Below are 17,156 nucleotides of genomic sequence, written 5' to 3' on the forward strand. Positions count from 1 at the left end.
TGTTTTTTCATCTGAGTCACCATTTTAAAGTTGAGATTTTGATAAAAATGTATTTAACCTGGAGAATAATGTAGAAAAGAATTACATTTTGAAAATATTTAGTCTTCCTATCTAGGTACAGAGCATTTATTTGAGTTTTATTTCTCTTAGCAAAATAGTTTGGTTTTCTAAGTACTGATTTATTGTTACTGAATATTTTACACTTCAATAAATGGAAACTTTTCCATTGTATTTTACAAACACTGCTCATTTACAGAAAAGCTATTGATTTTGGTTTATTTTGTACATAGGTTTTGTTTTTATTAAATTTTTATTATATTTTTGTTGATTCTGTTGTTTTGAGGTAAAGAGAAATACCATATATAAATAATGATTATCTTTTTCCTCCTTTCCACAGATTTCGGTTTTTTGGTTGGGCTGTGGCATCCAGCAGAATACTGAATGATCATGGTGAAGAGGGAGTCTTGTTCTTCATTTTAATGAGGTATTAGGTTACTATTTAGTATGCTTTAAGTTGTTTCTCTGGCTTAGATGCTCTTGATTATATTCAGAGTATGTTAGTTTAAGAAATGGTCTAGTATATTTACTTATCTTTAATTTTTTCAGCCTTTTCTTAAGAGTTCAATTTTTTTTCCTAAAAGCCCAGTTTTTTATTCTGTATTTTTAGGGGTTTTTTAGTGAGTGAATTCTTCATATTCCATTTATTCTGTGTCCATAGTTACCTCTGATCTATTCTGTTTATCACTACTTCTAAAATGATTTATCTTTGAATCCAGAAAGGGTGTCTTGACTGGGTGTTAGAGAAAAGGAGAGGAAATATCAAGGGTACTGAATAATCTCATGGTTAATAATCAAATGTGACAGATTTTTTTAAAAAATGCCACTTGTTCACTTGAATAGAAGTTGATTGATGACTAGTGCACAGAGGAGAAAAGTTGCTAACTACCAATTTGGCTGACTTTTATGTGCAAGATACAATTAACTTAAAGACAAATAAAAACTAAGAAAAAAGAAAACCCTCAAAAAACAAAAACCCACAATGGTGGGATCATTTTGAAGAAACAGAGAGGATCCACTTGTAAGAGCGCCAATGACTGAAGGTGGAATATTCTGAGCAATAAAATAAATAAAGCAGTATTACACCCTAAGCCAAAGTATAAAATCTGAGTCCATACTTAGACAAGGAAGTGACTGAAGAAATAAATCAAGGGAGGGGGAGGGAGAAGAGACAAATCTCCTGTGCAGAAGAAATCTGAAAGAGTTATATGTGCTCTCAGACCTCAAAGAGGTAGAGCATAACCCCCCATTCCTTAAGCGTTGGCTGTGTGTGGTGAATTCTTTTCCAAGAGTTTCTGTATGCAAAGAGGGTTGAAAAATAACTTTACAATGGAGAAACCTGGAAAACACTATGTCAGCCAAGTGATCACACTGTGTCAACCATGATAAGTCCACATGCTCGTCATATGTGATGACACTGGCACTTGACTTCTGTGGCCACCTTCTTGCAAACTCATAACCCCAGACACATCCTTGTTGAAGGATGTTCTACAAGCTACCTGACAAGTGGTTGTCAAAAACAAGGAACACATCTGAGAAACTGTCACAACCAAGAGGAGCCTAGGGAGACATGACAACTGAATATTAGGTGGGATCTTGGATGGGATCCTGGAACACAAAAAGGATAGTAAGTAAAAACTAAGGAAATGTGAATGAAGTATAAACTTTAGTTAATAAGAATCATTAGGGATCCCTGGGTGGCACAGCGGTTTAGCGCCTGCCTTTGGCCCAGGGCGCGATCCTGGAGACCTGGGATCGAATCCCACGTCGGGCTCCTGGTGCATGGAGCCTGCTTCTCCCTCTGCCTGTGTCTCTGCCTCTCTCTCTCTCTCACTGTGTGCCTATCATAAATAAATAAAAATTAAAAAAAAAATAAGAATCATCAGTACTAGTTCATTAGTTTTAACAAAAATACGACACTAATTTATGACATAAATAGTAGGGGAAACTGGGTGTGAGGTGTATGGGAACTTTTTTTTAACTGTCTTCATTTTTCTGTAAATATAAAACTGTTCTACAAAATAAAGTTTATTTAAAAAAATAATCACACTGCAAGTAATCACAGTTAACAATTCCTGGGTGTGCTTAAAGCTGCAATGACTATATACTGTGGTGGAAAACATCTTAGGAACCAAAAGATGGGGAGACCTACTTGGTATTCCAACCAGCATCACTTCTGGGACTGATTATCAACATACCTTTGTCTCCTAGGTGATTGCTTGGTTATATTTCCACACAGGGTACTCAGTTATACTCTAAAAGCTCCTCTGAGAAAACAGCAAGAACTAATGGACATAAATTGCAGCAGGAATGGCTTGAGTTAGAGTTTTGGTGTGCTGTGAAGTCAAGCTATGTGACTTTCCTTGCTAGTTATCTTTTAAAGGGTGAGTTGACCATATTTGGGTTTGGCATAGCCTGGTTTTTGCCCATCTTGGACTAAATCAGGCTAGAAAGCGAATGAGTACGGTTTTCAGGAGGTCCTAAGAGTCTTCATATCTTAAGTAGAAAATTTCCATAAACTAAAAGTTGGCTAAGTGGTAGCAATCACTTAGAAATTGTTCTTCAAATTGTCTATAGTCTCTGCCATTCTCTCCATTGACACATGATTTATTAATTTTGCTTCAGAGATTTGAGTTCAGGCTGCATAAATCATGAATAAAGATTAGTTTAACAGTCACAGTGCCCCCTGGGACAATGTTTCAAGTGAAGAAAACTCAAAATTGTTGCAATGTGAAAATAGTATGACAGTTGTATCAATATTTGCAAATTGAAGTGATATTCAATACACTTTCAGAGGCAGAGTATAAATCTTATTTCTGCTCATTTCATGCAAACTCTAAAACTTTCCTTTTCAATTTTTTATTAATATTCCCCCTTGTGAAAATGTTTTGAAAAACAAGTCTAAGATCATCTTGATCTGCCTCCAGCTGTTAGGCAACATTAGATACTGACCTCTTGCTACTGCTTTGATGACTTAAATACTCGAGAAAAAACAATATATTACCAGGCCCCTGAGCCATTTATGATAATGATGTTTTACCACTTTTCATGTATTAAAAAAAATCTGTCTGGTAGTGTGGCAGATACCATGGTTTTAATATTCAAAATTGTATCACCTTAGTTTCCACTGGCTTATTCCACCTGACTCTTTAACCTTTATGAAACTCTAATTGTTCATATACTTAAACATGTAACTGTGATTTGGAAACAAAGACCAGATAATAAATACTCTGGGTAGAAGCTAACTACTCAACAGAATGAGTTAAAAGTAGCTAGTTTTAAGGGAAAATGGTTCATTATTCAGGCAACTCAATTTTCTATTACTTACATTATTCTCAGGTAGCTGATGGTGTGGTTAGTACAGACAATAAGATCGTGTGTTAGAAGCTATTCTAGCTCTGACTTCATGCACTTAATGGCATCTCTAGTTATAAACATTTATTCCAAATGTCTAAATCTTGGATGTGCGAGATGAAGAAAAGAGGGAAATACAGTAGGTACAAAGGAGCAAACCAAAGTCTGTTACACTAAATTCCCTCTCCACTTCACTAATGATATCTTGTTTGGAAAGCTTTCAACACATTCTCTTGGTCAGAAATGAGCAACATTGATCTACATGCACGGTTTGCATATAGGTTATCAAAAGAACATTTTAGAGAATGATTAAAAGGCAGAATTCAATATGTTAAATCCCTGATTAGAGATGCCAAAACCCAGAGTCAGACATCTGTCTTGGACAAGTGACCGCCACAAGGCTGGTGAGAGAGGGTTCATGGAAAGGTCAGGGAAAAAATGCCAACAGTTACACTTAGTATTATAAAAGAGTACATTACTTTTTGTGGTAAGCAGCACAGTTTATTCTCTTTCTGTCCTATGTTGTTTCTATTCATTTGAATAACGATGGCACCAAATTAATTTCACTAGCTAGTATTGGGGAATGAGCAAAACCTGATTAAAATTCAAATTATAATCCCATCATGATGTAGTCTGCCCTGGTATTCTCTGAATCTAATAAGAAATTATGCCTCATCAAATATACATAATTTGGCTTGAAGTGGTATTAGTGGGAAACCAAATTTATAGTCACAATAAAGTTGTCTGTGCTGGATATTTTCATTTCATAGTGCAATACGCATTGGGTAACCCTAGGTCTCCAGGCAATCATCTCGTCATTTAGGCTCACTCTGGGTGGAGCTTGTTTATATCCTATAATTGGACCATTAACAGTCACTGCTAAATATAAACATGAGGACAGATATGAATGATTGTTTCACAACTCCAGTGATATCACTACACAATTCTATTGACAGACTCGATAGTGACAGCACTGAAGCTACCATGGTTACACTTCTGCAATGTAAACAAACAAGCATCTGAATACTTAACATAGATCCACAGCCTATTTCTTTGTCCTATGGCATGGGAGTGGCAGCCTCACTTGAAGAAATCAGGATGGATCTCTGCCATGAGCATGGTAGTTCTTCTATATGTGTTAAGAACTCAGGGAAGGAAGTTCTGGACAAACTGCCAATATGTTAAGCACTCACGTTCCCAGGAGGCACACAAATGCATCTGCTTGTGGGTTCTGAAATTCAATTAACTGGCTGTGTCCCTGTGGTTTAGTCCTATCACTTCCATGGACCTTAACTTCTTTGTGTGGAAAATCAGAGTGTCAAGGTCATATAACAGTGATCACACAGAGGTATGTGTGTTTATGCATATGTATAACTACATGCTTTCAGTAACAGCCACAATAATGGAACTAAATATGAACTCGTGATTCTATAATTTATTACTGCATCCATTTTGTTATTATTTTTTAATGACAAAGATGTCTTTTCTATCCGTGTGACTATGGGCAAGTTAGTGTTCTCTAAGCTTTAATTTTCTTCTGTATGAACTTAAGAAAATGATAGTTACCTGTCACTGTTGTGAGAATTGCCCAGGTAGAGTAGGTAATGTTTAGCCCAGTACCTGGTACAGAGTAGCGACCTGATATACTTTTCACCTGCTTTCTAGCCCTTTCTGTTTATAAAGCAAGTGAGCAAAGATTGAATAGAGTTATGACTGTCCACTTAGAAGGGAAAGTGTTTTTATGAACGCTTAGAAATTTTTAAAATAAATTAGTTATTTAGAGAAGAAACACCTGAATTTTGGAAATACGTCTTTTTCAACGGAAATAAGGGATCCTAAAACAACGCAATTCTCCTTTAAAATGTAAACTAGGGTAATACATACATTGACCTTGGTATTTCTGTAGGATGAACTTAGACAGTATTAGTAGTAATACCCAAACCAAAATAGAAGTTTTGACCTATCTAAGGTAACTTGTTAAAGTTATCAAAGCGGGGGAGGGGCGCCTGGGTGGTTCAGTTGGTTAAGCATCTGCCTTTGGCTCAGGTCATGATCTTGGGGTCCTGGGATGGAGCCCCAAGTTGGGCTCCCTGCTCAGCGGGGAGCCTGCTTCTCCCTCTGCTCCCCATCTCTCTCACCACTCGTGCTTGCTCTCTCATGCGCTCTCTTCTGTCTCTCTCAAATAAATAAATAAATAAAAATCTTTTTAAAAAACAATTATCAAGGAGGGAAACAATCCTTAGGATGTAACTGCTAACTATTGGGCAAAAAGGGGGAAATGCCACCTTAAAAAGAGAATTTAAAAACCAACTAAGTATCTGCGTTTTCTGCTTGAGTAAATGGCATAAAAGATGTTTGCTACAGAGATTTACTTATTAGTTTGAACTAACAAAAGATACATTTGATCTAAGACACTAAACATTTTTAGAAAACTGATAGAAATTTAAATTTTGTTTTTAAATTGATAAATCTTTCAAGAAAAAGAAATCTAGTGAGTTTTTTAAGCATTTGAAGAATAGCAAACAGTGAATCCTGATTCTTCCTCAACTGGTGTATACTCTTCTGTCAGGAAAACCAAAGAAAAATACACTAGGATGTCAAAATGTCAAGGATCCTGGTTTTAAACTCTTGAAGCTGCTCAAAATAATTCACTAAAATTTTCAGAGAACTCGCCTAAGGTTAGCATCAGAGGCCTGAAGCACCTCTCTAAAAAGCACTCCTACTTTGGGCCCTATTTTCAATATTTAATGCAAAATTGGACTCTCTCACACTTTCACCCATTCTGGCTGAGGGAACTCACCAAGTGGGCTAGCTGTTTGCTTGAGCTAAGTGGTTAGGGATGACAGCCTATTCTTTAGTCAATACCTTATAGGGTATGTGACAGAAAGATCTGGAACGAAGGTTTAGTGTGACTTTACCCAGATACTACCAGACCATAACCTCTGTCCTCCTCCCAGTTTCCCCTCTGCTATGCCTCATGTATTGTTGGCCTGAGGCTGGATCTAACACAGTAGGGGGAAGGGTACAACCCACAGAGAAGAGAGGGTAACAAGGATTGCCTCAAAGCAGCATTCGAGTCAGTATTCAGTGTCACAATGCTGGTTAACCTGAGTTTCAGTGGTTGCTCTACTTGTTACATATGCCTAAACACAATCCATTTCTTAATTAATTCATTTCCTGGTCTGATTTATTCACCTCCTGACAGACTGCAGTTTCTCCAGATTTAGGAGCTAGGGAAGATGCAATGCTAGCTACTCCATAAAGGCCCTGAGTGCAGGTGCAAAGAGAAACATTTACCAAATGGTCTTTAAATTGAAAGCCTGAGACCGGGGGGTTTCTCTTCCTTATGGTACATGTGTTTGGAAAACTAAACTTGAAAAGATGATTTTCTGGGATTTTAAGATGGGCATCTAGTGAGCTTTTTCCTGTTTCCTTAGGCTGGGGTCCAGAAAGCAGAGGCCTCTAAATCCATCAGCCCATAGGTCTGATACGTCTCCTGAGCATGTGGGATACCAAGGTCAAGTTCTGAAACGAAGCAGGGTGTTTCTGTGTGTGATTAGCAGAAACAGGTGAGGCAGAAGGCAGCTTGGCAAGCTAGTTTTGAGTCCAGGCTTCTGAGTAGGTGAGCTAGACTGGAATCTGGTGAGAGAAGGTGCATATCCTGGTCCTCCTAGTCAGCCCCAGAAGGAGCAGAGGATGGGCTGATTGGCAGCAAACGGAATGAGAGTCACCCTGACTTCCATGGGGGAGAGAGAGAGCATGCTCCTGGTCAAAGCAAGGAGAGGGAATTTACAATCTAGAACTCATCCTGTGTTTCCTAGGATGACTTTTTTCTTCAATCACATTGGAACTTATCTTTTTTAAAGCTTCCATTTGTTGAGCAATAAATATAGACTAGGAACACTGCCAAAGGTTTTACCTACATGAGATCATTGTCCTCAGAACAATTACATGAGATATGTATATCTATGACCCTATGCCCCAGATTGCAGATGAGGGAACCAGAGTTCTATGTGGTAAAGAACAGGCCCATGGAAAGAATTCAGTTTTCAAACTGATCTGACTACCTCTTTAACTAGAGCTCTTTAATATTAAACTACTGCTTCTCTTTCATGAACCAAGGCACTGACTTCCACAGAAAGTCGACTTTCAAAAGCATAAACAACAAAACCAGCCAAGATGTTGAATGGTCAAGGATTTCTTCACAGTCATTGTCCACTTTTTAGAAAGGAACATAAATAAACGCTGTTGTGGAAACCGGGTTTAGCCATCACTACCAAGAAAAATCTTTTGTGCTTGAAACTTTAGTTTTATTAATAGTACATTAATTTTATAGTATACTGATAATTATATAGATAATTAATAAACAGTATATCAATATATTTTTTTAAGATTTTATTCATTTGAGACAGAACAAGCATGAGGTGTGGGGAGGGGCAGAGGGAGAGGGAGAAGCAGATTCCCCGCTGAGCAGGGAGTCCAATGTGGGCTCTGTCCCGGGACGCTGAGATCATGACCTGAGCTGAAAGCAAATGCTTAACTGACTAAGCCACCCAGACGCTCCAACAGTATATCAGTATTAATGCTGGTTAAAGCCTACAAAGGGTTTGGAGCTGTATAGAGAAATGTTTACATAAATACCAGGTGAAACTCCTACAACAGTGGACAAAATAATGAGCCAAGGACAGATGAAAATCACCAAAAGGGAATGTTCTATCTACCAGTGGGTAGGTCCACATTCTGGCCTTTCACTGGCAGTGTCCTGCATTGCTAGTGGGAGTATAAGATGGTGAAACTACTGGAGAAGGGAGTGTTATTATGTTAAACATATATTTAACACATGGCCCAGCACTGGGTATTTACCCAAGAGAAATGGAAACATAGGTCCATAAAAAGACTTGGGTATTTTTATTCCAAAGAGTCCTCAACAGAAAACAACAGGTGAATGGGTTCATGAATTTTGAACTAATCACACGCAGGTGGCATACATGTACCTCACACTTGTGCTGAAAGGAGCAGGACACAAGGACATACACAGTAGGAAGCTGTTTGTCTGAAATTCTAGGGGCACAATTAATCAATAGTGCCAGAAATCACATCACTGAGTGCCTGGGGCAAGGTGGTATACAGACAGATTGAATGCAAAGGGGGCACGGGATTCCAGGGAAGTGGAAATGTTCTGTGTATTGATTGCAATGGTGGTTACATGGGCATGTGTATTCACTTGTTGAAGGCATCCAAATTACATGCTTAAAATATATATCAGTTATACCTCAATAAAGTTGATTTTTTTTTTAAAAAAAGGACTACTGGCTTAGAAATGAGTATGCATTAAAAAAAAAAAAAAAGAGTTTTTTCCATCTCGGTTTCTCTCCCCTCTAATGTTTTCTGTGTCTAATGCTCATTTCAGGAAGTTTATATCCTGTTATTTTTCCTTAGTTGCAAGATTGATTTTTGTTTGTGAAAGCCAAGTGAAAAAAAATTAGAAGACTCTAAAATAGAGCTATTAAGGATTTTTCAACTACCTTACCTGGATAATCAGATTTCCTCAATTGTTGAGGTTTTACTACTTGGAGCATTCTTAAAACGCTATTTCCTAAAATGAGTATTTACCTCCAAATGCCTTAAATAACGTCTACTGAACACAATTTAATCCTCTCTGAATGCCTCCAGGTCATCACTGTGAATATCAAAAGTTGTAATATAGCAATGATTCTAGTTTGTTATGGCACCTATGACTGTTTGCTTCTATGCTATGTGGCCTCATAACACTGAGCTTTTTATGCTTTTGTATTTGCATCTTATTTTTTACTGTGTCTTATTGGGCTGTCAGCAAATATATACATACATATATATATATATATATATATTTTTTTTTTTTTTTTTTTTTCCCTAGCGCCAATTTGGGTCCCTGTAGAACCTGCCTTCCTTTCTTCCGACCTTCTAAGACAGTCAGACTAACAGAACTCTATAGAGAGCAGTGGCCCTCAACTATTGATTTTCCACCCAGAGGTTGATTGGTTTCAAGTAAGTTACTTGGAAACTTGTCAAAATTTCAGATACCCAGACCCCATCCTTGGTGTTTCTAGTATCTAATGAAGTATAGATCATACATTCTTTTTTTTTGTTGTTGTTATGGAAATGTTTGTGTATCTTTAAACTGGTACTGGCAAACTATGGCCCCATAGGCCAAATCCACCCTGCTGCCCATTTTTTAGGAAGTGAAATAGAATTTACATACCATAAAATAGCATTCTTTTAAGTGAGCAGTTGAGTGGTTTTAGTATTTCACAAAGTTGTGTGGCCATCACTCTTCCCCCAGTCCCTGGCAACTACTAATCCACTAGTCTGCTTTCTGTTGTCTGTGGCTTTGCATATTCTGGACATTTCATATAAATGGAATCACACAATATGTGGCTTTTTGTGTCTGGCTTCTTTCACTTATGTTTTCAAGGTTCATCCATGTTATGGAATGTATCAATACTTCCTTTTTGTGGGTGAATAATAACCCACTGTATAAATATGCCACATTTTGTTTATCCATTCGTTAGTTGATGGACATTGGAGTTGTTTCCACTTTATGATGTTAAGGAACAAGCCTACTGTGAGCTTTCTTGTACAAGTTTTCATGTATCCCCTTCTCTTGGATATATACCTAGGGGTGGAACTGCTGGGTCATATGGTAACTCCATTTTTAAGCTTTTGAAGAACTGCCAGACTATTTTCCAAAGTGGCTGTGCCATTATACATTCTTACTAGCCATGTGTGAAGCTTCCAATTTCTCCATATCCTTGTCAACACTTGCCACTTTCTTCCATCTTTTGGATTCTAGGTGTCCTGGTGTGACACAGTGTCTCACTGTCTTCTTGAATTGCATCTCCCTACTGATGCATGATGTTGAGCATCTTTTTGTGTGCTTATCGGCCATGTGTACATCCTCTTTGGAGAAATATCTGTTCAAATATTTCATGTATTTTAAAATTGGGTTATTTGGGTTTATCATTGAGTTGTAAGGTTTTTTAAAAATATGTTCTAGATACTAGACTCTCTTCAGATACATGATTTGCAAATATTTCCTACTACTCTGTGGAGTGTTTCTTCACTCTCTGTCTTGATAGTGACCTTGGAAGCACGAAAGTCTTAATTCTTAATTATCTCTTTTTTGTTTGGTTGTCTGTACTTCAGATGTCATATCTAAGAAACGGTTGCCTAACCTAAGATCGTGAAGATTTACACCTAAGTTTTCTTCTGAGAGTTTTATAGTTTTAGGTCTTATATTAGGTGTTGCACATCTGAACTTTTAAAAAGCTTCTTATGTGATTCTGAGGCATAACTAATTTTATTTTTTTTAAGATTTTATTTATTTATTCATGAGAGACTCAGAGACAGAGAGAGAGGCAGAGGGAGAAGCAGGCTCCATGCAGGGAGCCCGATGTGGGACTCGATCCCGGGTCTCTAGGATCACGCCCTGGGTCGAAGGTGGTGCTAAACCGCTGAGCCACCTGGGCTGTCCTTTTTTTTTTTTTTTTTTTTTAAGACATAACTAGTTTTAGAAAGTAAGACTGAGTAGATTTCGGCAGCCTCCAAGAATTTCTTTTAAAGAATGGAGCTTTTGGGCAGCCTGAGTGGCTCGGCAGTTTAGTGTCTGCCTTCGGCCCAGGGCATGATCCTGGAGACCCAGGATCGAGTCCCATGTCGGGCTCCCTGCATGGAGCCTGCTTCTCCCTCTGCCTGTGTCTCTGCCTCTCTCTCTCTCTCATGAATAAATAAATAAAATCTTAAAAAAATAAAACAAATAAAGAATGGAGCTTTGGTGTGCAGTTTTTGTAACATACATGTTAAATGATGAAAGGCTTTTTTTGTCCACTTTCTGTTTTTTTGCTGTATTACAGATGGCTGAGATGTTCAGAGAGCTGATTGAGGAAATTACTGTATTACTCTTTAGGTGTATGGTCACCTGTTGGTACAAACAAACAAAAACTATCCCAACAAGTTTAGGAAAAGCTCCTTACAAGTTCCAAGTTTAGAATACAAACGGTCATTTTCAGTTTCAGTGTACAGTGCCCCACATTTCTGGCCACGTATGGGGAAATGTTGTAGAGAAAAGAAAGCAATAATGAGCAGCTGGGACCTAGCTTCCAACCAAAGAAGGATGGCATGACTGTCATGGTTCTTTCATCTGCAGAAAGAAAAATGTGTAGGTACAACCACAAACCATCAATTTGCCAGTTGACAGGACAGTTTGTACTAGAGACCCTGAGGCCTGTGGTTCTCAAGCTTGAGTGAACATCAGAGTCACCAGAAGAGCTTGTAAAAACCCAGAATCTTGGGCCTAATCTCAGAAGTGCTATTATAGTAAGTTGGAGTAGGGCCCAAAATTTGCCTGTCTCATATACTACCAGATTATGTTAATGGTGCTGGCCCTAAGACCACACTTTGAGGATAAATGGGCTGCCCATCCTGCCCTGTTGCTTACTGAACACTGATCAAGCAAGCATTAAGCCATGAGACTCATCTGAGGCTGCTCCTTGGTCATGAACATGCTTATAGCACACTAAAGAAGTTAGGAAGCCATAGGGATAGTTTCCAAATTTGGTTTAAAATCTTAATCTTGACTGACAGTCTCATTTCAGGTTGTAGGAGTATGGTCATTTTTCCGAATGCCACGTGGGCACTTAAATAAGTTTTCTGGTTTCAATAGAAAGAAGCAGGGGCTATCTTAATTGCTTTGTTTTTCTTAAATTTTTTTTATATCTGATCTTTTTTGATGCCTGTGGATACCAGCAATGGTCAGGAATGCTATGAAGAAAGATCCACTGTGTTTGTGATAATAGATTAGACCTGTGGCCAAATGGTACTCTTGAGAGATGTGGTTGTGACGTTGACAGGCTGAGCCAAAGTTAAATTCTGATGAGCTGCTAAAGGAATTTTATCAGTTCCAGGATGTCTGCCAGCTGAGTTGGGCAAAGGAGTGACTTTCCAAAATGTCCCGAGCAATCCACATTTATTCTGTCGCTTCTGTTTCCACTGTTCTCAGAGGTCAGCTAAAAACTTCATTTTCCTAGTTTCTGCCATTTTTGGGACCACAAGTTTAAACCTGAGAGCTGAATATTAAGCTGCATTCCTGCCTCTTATAAATCAACAAGAACAGAGCTTAGCAAGCAGGAGAGAGTTTACAATTTTGCTGATGGCAGACAGGGAGAAAGAGACCTCAGCTTGTTTGGCTATTCAGTAGAGAAGATAGGTAGGAAATATTTTTGGGGGATAAATCGCAGAGATTCAGGAACAGAGAGAAATCTGACAGGCTGGCCACAAGAAAATGTTTTGCATTTAGGTCTTTAAAACAGTACTGGAAGTCAGCCAATTTACTTTTTGAGAGAAATGGAACATTTGCTTTGAGAAGAAACAACTTCTGTGCCAACCCTGTGTACAGCATCCTTGCAGCAGGTTCAGCTCTGCTCTGTGGTCATCTGCAAACTCCCAAGCCCTGGGTCTCCCCAGACCAGCTACAGGAGGGATTTGGTATTCAGCCCTTACCATGCTCCAAGAAGGAAGGAAACGTTTTCTTGCAAACCAACCCCAAGAAAAGTCAGTTATCGTAGTATTCATATGTCCACAAAAGGAAATGTGTGTGTAGAATTTTAATCCAAGGAGTGATATTAGTCACTAAGCTTCTAAGGTGTTTGACTGTGGTATCCCTCCCCCACTTTTCTAGATTACAATGGCCCTAACTGCATTTGCACAAAAATCGCCTTAACTGGCTGACTCCTTCATTAAATTATCACATGATTCCTATTTTATAGGTACAAAATAGTTGATCTCAGTGAACTGGCAACTTAGAAACTTAGGAGGCAAATTAGAGCAATTACTCATAAATTATACATGTGGTAACTAACAATTTGTCTATCACCTAGAAATATGAGGAAAAATGCCAGACTCCCTGGTCCTGCAATTCTGAGCTGCTCTTTTTCCAAGACCAAAAGCTTTCATTATCTGCACCAGTTCCACCATGACTCTTGCTACTTTCCAGAGTCTAACATTCATAACCACAAAGTTAGGAATACCAACGGTGGCATCCGCACTCCATTTGAAATGGAAAGTGTGAGTGTGTAAAATGAAAGGACAAAAAACTAAAGAGGAAAAAAACTCCCAAAACCAAGAAGTGAGTTTCACATCCCTAAGTAAGTTCACAGAGGAAAGAATGGCAGGAGGTAGGGACAAAGTATCTCTTCATTCATTATCACTATTCACAATCTCTACTGTGTGTCATTTCTGGGAGAGGCAGTTTGATGACATTAGAGGAAGTTCTGTGTTATAAATCATCTGTAGTTCTGGAGGAGGAGGTGCGATTAGGTCAATTAACAAGATGGGATCTTTCTCTTTCCTGCTTGTCTCACCCAGCCCTTAGGTGTGCCGTTCAACATGAAAGGCGTTGATGTCATTCATTAATTGAGGGCCAGGCTCCCCCATCAGCATATTCCTCCCACCTGGTACAGCCTTACCATCATCCACTTACATCCCCCGCTGGTTTCATATTCTGTGGCTGCTGTCAAAATATAAGTGTGGGAGAGAGACTTTTACAACTGTATGTTTGAATTTATTCTCACTGGCCTCTTGTTTGAATGAGGGGGAAAAAAAGTCTCCAGATCTTGGGGAAAGGAGGTCTGATGTCTAGGACCTAGATGTTGGGACAGGATGTAAAAAACAATGCTGAAAAAAACCTTGTAAATTTAAGAAGATTTAGATACCAATTCCAAATATCCTCCAACAATGGAGAAAATTTGCTTTCTGCATGATATATATACTGTACTTCCCCCCCATACCCAGCAAAAATTAGATACTTCTTTCTTTTTCTTTAAAAATGTGTTTATTTATTACTGGGGGTGGGGTGCAGCAGGCAGCAGCAGGGTGGCGGTGGGGGGAGAATCTCAAGCTAACTCCACATCCAGCACAGAGCCTGATGCAGGGCTTGACTCCATGACCCTGAGATCGTGACCTGAGCTGAAATCAAGACTCAGTCGCTTAACCACCTGTACCACCCAGGCACCCCTAGATACTTATTTCTTTGCATCACATGATATGGTATCAGTTTTAAAATATATTCTCTTTTTTCATTGAATACAAATGATATATTTCTAATCTCATATTTGCACATTTTATTTTATAATATCAGTATTCTCCACCCCCCCTCGCCGATCTTACTTTAGTTATTTTTGCCATCTACCTGGGTAAAGGAGCCCCCTCCATGTCATCATGTCTCCTTGAAAGAATCACATGGCATGTAGCTCCCTTGGGATGTTAGGGAGAATAAAGAGTAATCATACTCCTTGTTTTCTACTAGTGCAATGAGCAGAATTTAAAACAAGACCAAAGATAAAAAATAAAAATAAATAAAACAAGACCAACTTCCTGTGAATTCCCAACACTTTTCTAAATCACCAGGGATGCTGTTTCACAACCTGACCTGCATAGTTCTCAGGGCTGCCAGGAGGGGGTGGGGGTGAGGGTGGGGTGGCTGGTAACTACCCTATGTCCACATGCTTGCATGCTAGGTCACAGTGAGCAAACACGGCATTGCAGCAGCCTGTAGTCTGTGCAGCCCTGTGGAATTCCACTTCTCTGGGTTTCCTGGCAGGTGGAGCAAGTATGAGAAGAAAGGCTTCTACGTGCAGAGGAGGCCACGTGCAAAGCCGATAACCTGGAGGTCTTCCAGCTCCTGATGCCAAAAGCGTCTGAGCCTCTCATGTAGCTACACCTAAAGTAGTTTAATTTGGTAATGAAGGATGGCTCGTAACACTAAGCAAAACTGTTTTTTTAGGGTAGAGGCTCAGAATGAAAGAAGAGGGATGGGGAACCATCCTCCCAAGAGGGTCTGATTGCTGGGGATGATGGTCTAGGCCCCTGGCTCCCACCTTCCTCTGTCAAGGCTATACCCAATTAAGGGTGGGGGGGAGTCCTGAAACCACCACCTGAGGAGGGAAAAGCCTCATCAATATGTTCTACTTCTGAATTCTGGCGGGAGAGGGGGGGTTGTCTAAAAGATTATCTTGCTTTCCTCCATATTTTGGCTTTGTTGTTCTCTGGATAATCAGAGGTAGAGGGCAAAATAAATAACCTTATTATAATACTCTTGCTTTTACATTTTGTTCAAAACTGTTACCAAGGAAATGATTAAGAGCCTTAATTGAGGGTTTTCACATCAAAATCATTACGTTGATCAAAGGTGGCACCTTACTAGTGGTGTTCATCTGACAAACTCCTGTAAAAATAGAGTTGAGGGAGTCCTGACCAAAATTTCAGATTGCCACATGAAATGTATGGAAACAGTAGCTATTTGTACAATAAGAAAATGGCTTTTTTTTTTTTTTTGGTAATCTGTACTCCATTTATTAAGTTTTACATATTCAGTCACATTCTGAACACTTTATTCCAATAAATTCACTTTTACCTAGGACTTTAAAATCTTAAGAAGTTATTTAAGTTACATGTGATATCTGAAGTCATCCGGCTAACAGAGTCATCCTTAAATCTGTTTCAAAGTAGAATATGGTAGTCCAACAATGAAACTTTACTACCGCATCTTCATGTTCTTCCATATGTAAGTTCAAATGCTGTTTCAAAGGGTATAATATTCTAGTGAAATTATACCAGAATCTAAAGCTGGGATCCTAGTTCCTTCTCAACCCCATTCGCCAACACAGTAAGCCAGACATGCCAGGAAGCTCTTATTGCTAGCCTGGAGGGACACAGAACATGGGGATGAGGAGCCCATTCTCCTAGCAAAAGCAGAGTCTGCTCCAGGCTGATGGGCAGGGCTGATGGGCAGAAGGCTTTTAAATAGTGAGTCAGGATCTGTGTGGGTGAAGTTAAAACCCAGAACAGCTGTACTGGCTAAAACTCATGGTTTGAAAGAAAGTCAACCTTCATGTGGATACACTTGAAAGGAATCAAGGGAATTTAAGGACCGTTGAGTAAGATCTGTCTTCTCTATCTGGAAAACGTACCTCATTTTGTCCTCATGACATATCGTATCACCAGTAGGCTTGACCCAATGCTTCTTTTGGTTCCTTTTAACTCCCTTTGAAGTGGCCTGCTGTTCTTCCACCTTTTTCTCTCTCTGGTGGCCCCCCAGGGTGATGTTCAAAGAAAGTTCCTTCCATCAAGGGTCCAGTGTCTTTTTTTTTTTTTTTTTTCTCTTCCCCCTTGGAGAACTTTCTCCTACTTTCTTCTCCTTTGTCATCCAAGGAATGACAGAGGAAGACACTACCCCTCTTAATTCATTGGACTGAGGCACTTGTTCTTAACTCTTTTTTTCTCTTTTCTCATGATACATTCTCACTATGTTCTCTCCAGGACAGGTCTGGGTGTCCATACCACAGTGTGTGGTAGCTCGTGGGTAAAATTATCCACAGCTCAGTGCATTTGGGGGACAAAATCTTATATGTCTCATTAATCCATTTCATTTTGTATTTTGTCAGCCTTGACCCTTGGAGACATTCCTTTCTTGCTAGTTTGCCCAGCTTTCAAATCTACGTCCAAGTCCGGCTGTCTCTTAACTCCTCTGCCGTTTGCTGTCCATTTCCACTGCCTTGGCTTTGGGTCAGAGCTTTCTCTTGGAACCATCCGACCCTCTGTTGGGGGATTCAGCCCCTTGGTGATGGCTGCAAGGCTGGCTGTTTACACAGGTGGCCCTGGCTCCTTGCTCCCTCAGGGCATCGAGAACACATCCCTCCAGTCTGCTCACC

At 39.3% G+C, this 17,156-nt stretch overlaps 1 protein-coding gene and 1 long non-coding RNA gene across 8 annotated transcripts in view; one reads left to right on the plus strand and one right to left on the minus strand.

Moving 5' to 3' along the window:
• Window positions 1-17,156, minus strand: part of MARCHF3 (membrane associated ring-CH-type finger 3) — a 136,135-nt gene that overhangs the window by 73,333 nt on the left and 45,646 nt on the right. The gene's annotated exons all lie outside the window — the stretch shown is intronic.
• Window positions 4,385-17,156, plus strand: part of LOC140641272 (uncharacterized) — a 51,256-nt gene continuing 38,484 nt past the window's right edge. For 3 of the 7 annotated variants that reach the window (XR_012037822.1, XR_012037821.1, XR_012037825.1), the window contains exon 1: window positions 4,386-4,759. This is a non-coding gene — a long non-coding RNA (uncharacterized lncRNA). Of the gene's footprint in view, window positions 4,760-9,307; window positions 9,439-17,156 lie in introns of all 7 variants that reach the window. The other 4 variants (XR_012037827.1, XR_012037826.1, XR_012037824.1 and 1 more) reach the window with 3 other exon arrangements.

The sequence above is a fragment of the Canis lupus genome, chromosome 10 (genome assembly GCF_048164855.1).
Source record: "Canis lupus baileyi chromosome 10, mCanLup2.hap1, whole genome shotgun sequence".
NCBI classification, from domain to species: domain Eukaryota; kingdom Metazoa; phylum Chordata; class Mammalia; order Carnivora; family Canidae; genus Canis; species Canis lupus.